The sequence below is a fragment of the Nerophis ophidion genome, linkage group LG21, assembly GCF_033978795.1.
Source record: "Nerophis ophidion isolate RoL-2023_Sa linkage group LG21, RoL_Noph_v1.0, whole genome shotgun sequence".
In the NCBI taxonomy this organism is placed as follows: domain Eukaryota; kingdom Metazoa; phylum Chordata; class Actinopteri; order Syngnathiformes; family Syngnathidae; genus Nerophis; species Nerophis ophidion.
In genome coordinates this window covers 23,499,059-23,505,058 of record NC_084631.1, presented here as the reverse complement: position 1 = coordinate 23,505,058, position 6,000 = coordinate 23,499,059, and positions in this window count along the sequence as shown.

Here is a 6,000-nt window from a genome sequence, read left to right as displayed (position 1 = left end):
GTGTTGAGTCAAATCACAGTTTCTAACAAATCCTTTTGCACAAACTGAACAATTGAAATGTCTTTCTCCTGTGTGTGTTCTCATGTGCGTTTGCATATTACTTCTGTCAGAGAATGTTTTTTCGCAAACTGAACAACTGAAGGGTTTTTCTCCTGTGTGTCGTCTCATGTGTGACAGCATCGCTCCACTTTGGGAAAACATTTTGCCACAGTTTGCACAAATGAAAGGTTTTTCTCCTGTGTGCGTTCTCATGTGTGATTGCATGTTACTTTTGTTGGAGAATCTTTGACAACAAACTGAACAACTGAAAGGTTTTTCTCCTGTGTGTGTCCTCATGTGTCGATTCAAATGAGAGCTTTTAAGAAACACTTTTGCACAAACTGAACAAGCAAAGGATTTTTCTCCTGTGTGTGTTCTCAAGTGTGAGGCCATATTTACATTGTCACTATTTGATAGTGGGGCTAAGAGCTTGTCTGCTTGTGATCCTCCACAGTGGTCTCCATCAGCTTCTGTTGTCATGTGTTGAGTTGAGCTGCTGCTTGGAGGCTCCACCACTCTCTTCTCTTCACTCTCATCTTTGACCACATCATCTTCACTTTTCACGACAACACGGATTACTTGGTTATCCTCTAGTCCTTCAAACTCCTCCTGCCCGATGTTGTGGTCCTCTTCTTCCGCTTTAATATTGCAGGGCTGTGGTTCCTCCTCTTCCTCTTTAACATGGAAGGTTTGTGGCTCCTCCTGCTCCATCCTGAAGCTCCAATTGTGCTGCTCAGGGAGAAAATGTTCTTCACTGATGTCTGCGGACACAAGATATTGCCAAGTCACATGGGAAATTCAATGCTTTTGAATGCACTAAATAAAACTAAGTTATTGTATAAGTTGGCTTCAAATCTATGTGGGAGACAAACACACCACACAATATATATATATATATATATATATATATATATATATATAAGATGTATGTGGTAGTGACAGTCAGCGCTACTGAGGAGAAGGCTAGCCAGATACTTTTATTTCCTTGTATATTATTCTAGTGCTATCACTCGCACATGATTGTTTCTTGTTTTGTTTTTGTTCAGGGTCTTTTTTCTGTTATTTGTTTCTCCTTTATGTTCGTGGGTCACTTCTTGTTAAAAGAACCATGTGTTTTAATTTCCCTTTAAGTCATCAAAAGGCATTAATGAATCATGTTCTTTTCAAATACCTCTATAACTGAAAACAGTAGTTCAGCCGGAATATGCTCATTTCAAAATTAGATTTACAGCCTCGAAATATTGTCATTGCTTTTATTTCGATGTCATGCCCTCTACCGTTTGACCAATTAGAAAGTCTGGGAGTGTGTCACATCCAGGTTGCCAGTTATGCACCGGCATCGTCTCCTAACTACTGCCACTGGTAAAGTTACTAAACATGTCAGACCTTTAGTAAACCTAAAATGTGTCGTTACGATTCTCGACTAATTATATGAGTTTATACCAAAAAGTTTTATTTTGGTTTCATCTGACCACATGACATTCTCCCAATCCTCTGCTGTATCATCCATGTATCCATTTTGGTATAAACTCAACTCGTCGTGTTTGGAGGAAGAAGAATACTGAGTTGCATCCCAAGAACACCACACCACCTGTGAAGCATGGGGGTGGAAACATCATGCTTTGGGGCTGTTTTTCTGCTAAGGAGACAGGACGATTTATCCGTGTTAAGGAAAGAATGAATGGGGCCATGTATCGTGAGATTTTGAGCCAAAACCTCCCTCCATCAGTGAGAGCTTTGAATGGTTGACCAAATACTTATTTTTCACCATAATTTACAAATAAATTATTTAAAATTCCAACAATGTGAATTCCTGGATTGTTTTTTTCCACATTCTGTCTCTTACAGTTGAAGTGTACCTATGATGAAAATTACAGACCTCTGTCATCATTTTAAGTGGGAGAACTTGCATAATCGGTGGCTGACTAAATACTTTTTTGCCCCATTGTATATGGCAATCTGAAACTTTTCAAACCGTAGCTTATAGACATACCTTGGTAAAATGTCTCCTCTTTAGATTTGGGTCTACATTTGGCTGCTAAGCGTGCTCTACTTCTTTTCACCAGCAAAACATTGCTCGCGTTGGTTGTAGTTAGTTTTAGTCTTTGTTTTCTGATAGTACTGACAATAACCATACGACTGACATTTGTTGTGATATTGTACACAGGCATGATTGATTGATTGACTGATTGAAACTTGTATTAGTAGATTGTACAGTACGTCCATCCATCCGTCCATTTCCTACCGCTTATTCCCTTTTGGGGTCGCGGGGGGCGCTGGCGCCTATCTCAGCTACAATCGGGCGGAAGGCGGGGTACACCCTGGACAAGCTGTCAAAAAAGGCAGCTGTGAGCTTGGCTCCTCGGCTTCTCTCTGATATACTGGCGTGTTCACCGCAGCCATCCGACTTTGAGGTATGTCTTTACAATCTCACTAAAACACATTTAAAACAATAAGCAGATAAGGGAACTTCCAGATTTATCTTAGTATATGTGTCTAATTACATCTGAAACGCTCACACTGTCGCCGCCCGGAGCCGTCGCTTTTTATTTATTTATTTTTTCTTCTTTTTCTTGTCCTTCACTATCAATATCCTCATCCACAAATCTTTCATCCTCGCTCAAATTAATGGAGCAATTGTTGCTTTCTCAGTCCGAATTGCTCTTACTGCTGATGGCTCACATTATAAACAATGTGAGGATGTGAGGAGCCCTCAGACCGGTGACGTCACACGCACATACTTCCGGTAAAGGCAAAGCTTTTTTATTAGCGACCAAAAGTTGTGAACTTTATCGTCGATGTTCTCTACTAAATCCTTTCAGCAAAAATATGGCGAAATGATCAAGTATGACACACAGAATGGACCTGCTATCTCCGTTTAAATAAGAAAATGTCATTTCAGTAGGCCTTTGATTGTTAAATGTTTGTATTATATTGTTATTGAAATAAAGTTTTGGGGGGAAGAAGAAAAACAACATGGCCACAGTGCAATTGTTTAACCCAGGGGTCGGGAACCTTTTTGGCTGAGAGAGCCATGAAAGCCAAATATTTTAAAATGTACTTCCGTGAAGACCCATATCATATTTTTTAACACTGAATACAACTAAACGCGTGCATTTTTTAAGTAAAACCAAAATTTTTAGAGTAAAATGAGTAATTATTTTTAATAACATTATTTCTTGAACAGGTGCGGTAAAAAACGGATGGATGGATTAAAATGCATGAGAATGTTTCATATTTTGAACGTTATTTTTAACATCGTAATTACCAGCGGAATTATTCATTACTTATCATGTTAACGGGTCGGGAACCTTTTTGGCTGAGAGAGCCATGAAAGCCAAATATTTAAAAAATGTATTTCATATTTTTTAACAACGAATACAACTAAATGCGTGCATTTTTTAAGTAAAACCAACATTTTTAGAATATAATAAGTCAAAATTTTTTTAATAACATTATTTCTTGAACAGGTGCGGTAAAAAATGGATGGATGGATTAAGATACATTAGAATGTTTTATATTTTGAACGTTATTTTTAACATTGTAATTACCAGCGGAATTATTCATTACTTATTGTGTTAAGCAATGTCAGCTAAGATTTATCTGAGAGCCAAATGCAGTCATCAAAAGAGCCACATCTGGCTCTAGAGCCATAGGTTCCCTACCCCTGGTTTTAACCTTTTTGTTTGAAGTGCCTCAATGTGTCTGTAGATGTTCAATATGTCTTGTTTGCATGTTGAATACAAAAAAGACATGACAAGGCGACAGTGGACACTTGGCTATTGCAACGTTGTTGTTATTTCGGTTGTTGAATGTGTTGCTTTTACAGCTGATTATATTCACACTAACCCAAACCTCACCGCAATCTTAACTTCTTTTAAGCAATTTTCTGTTTTCCGAATTACATATCCATCCATCCATCCATTTTTCTACCGCTTATTCCCTTTCGGGGTCGCGGGGGCGCTGGCACCTATCTCAGCTACAATCGCAGGGCCAACACAGATAGACAGACAACATTCACACTCACATTCACACACTAGGGCCAATTTAGTGTTGCCAATCAACCTATCCCCAGGTGCATGTCTTTGGAAGTGGGAGGAAGCCGGAGTACCCGGAGGGAACCCACGCATTCACGGGGAGAACATGCAAACTCCACACAGAAAGATCCCGAGCCTGGATTTGAACCCAGGACTGCAGGAACTTCGTATTGTGAGGCAGACGCACTAACCCCTCTCCCACCGCGAAGCCCGAACTACTTATCGTCTCTCCAATTTAACTTCAGTTGTCGTCACGCTTGTGGGCGCAAATTGTGAGTGTTTGCGGCTGCAGCTTATAGGCCCTTCTCGCTCATTCACCAACTGATTCATCAATACTATTTTAGACATTTTCACACAATCACAACACTTTATACTCACATTTGATCTCTGCTAAGCGATGTGTTGATAACTTCCACTTTTCTGTGTTAGCAGCTATAGAGCTACGACATCTATAGCGAGTTAAGCCAGACAACAGCTAAGCCTGAGAAGCTTCAAAGTGCACGGAGACGAGTTGAGCTACGCCTGACACGAACAATTAATAAAGTTCAGGGTTGTTTTTTTTCGAATAAGTAAAAAAGTAAAAATGAAGGAATCGAAGCAGACTTAAAGAAAACGCTGCTATGTTGCGTTTCACAACACGATTGGCACTGGCAGACACACGCTCCGCGCATGCGCAAGAACAGTTCCTCTCCATTATTTTTTTCCCCCAGAACTTTATTTGCATTCTTGTTTTTTGTGTTTTATTGGCGGTTGGCAAACCAACTTAGGGTGCATTACTGACACTAATTGAAGGTGTACTTTACTCCAATTAACTCTTCCATGTTAGAAAAAAACATTCATCTATTTAAAGGCCTACTGAAACCCACTACTATCCACCACGCAGTCTGATAGTTTATGTATCAATGATGAAATATTAACATTGCAACACATGCCAATACAGCCTTTTTAGTTTACTAAATTACAATTTTAAATTTCCCGGGAGTTTCGTCTTGAAAACATCGTGTAATGGTGACGTGTACGCAAGACGTCACGGGTTTTAAGGAAATATGAGCGCTGCACACACACACTGCTAAAAGTCGTCTGCTTTAACCGCATAATTACACAGTATTTTGGAGATCTGTGTTGCTGAATCTTTTGCAATTTGTTCAATTCATATTGGAGAATTCACAGTAGAAAGATGGAGTTGGGAAGCTTTAGCCTTTAGCTACACAAACACACGGTGATTCCTTGTTTAAAATTCCTGGAGGTGAAATTTTCCTATGGATCAGAGCGCGGTCAAGCCAACATGGATCCTACTAAATGTCAACCAGCAGGTTTCGGTGAGAAAATTGTGGTTAAAAAGACAGTTCTTACCGGAGAAAAGCTGAGCTTGTGCCGTCAATAGCTGCCGTGGACTCCCCTGAGACACTGCGCGTCAAGACACCCGTGGAGACACCCTTCCGACTATCGGGTACTATTAAACTCACTAAAACACTAGCAACACAATAGAAAGATAAGGGATTCCCCAGAATTAACCTAGTAAATGTGTTTAAAAACATCGGAATCCGTCCCAATGCAATCGCGTTTTTATTTATCTTTTTTTTTTCTAGTCCGTCGCTATCAATATCCTCAAACACGAATCTTTCATCCTCGCTCAAATTAATGGGGAAATTGTCCTTTTCTCGGTCCGAATAGCTCTTTTTGTGGGAGGCTCCCATTAAAAACAATGTGAGTATGTAAGGAGCCCCTACACGTGTGACGTCATCGTCTGCGACTTCCGGTAGAGGCAGAGCATTTCTCTTAACACAGAAAGTTGCGAACTTTATCGTGGATGTTCTCTACTAAATCCTTTCAGCAAAAATATGGCAATATCGTGAAAGGATCAAGTATGACACATAGAATGGACCTGCTATCCCTGTTTAAATAAGAAAATCTCATTTCAGTA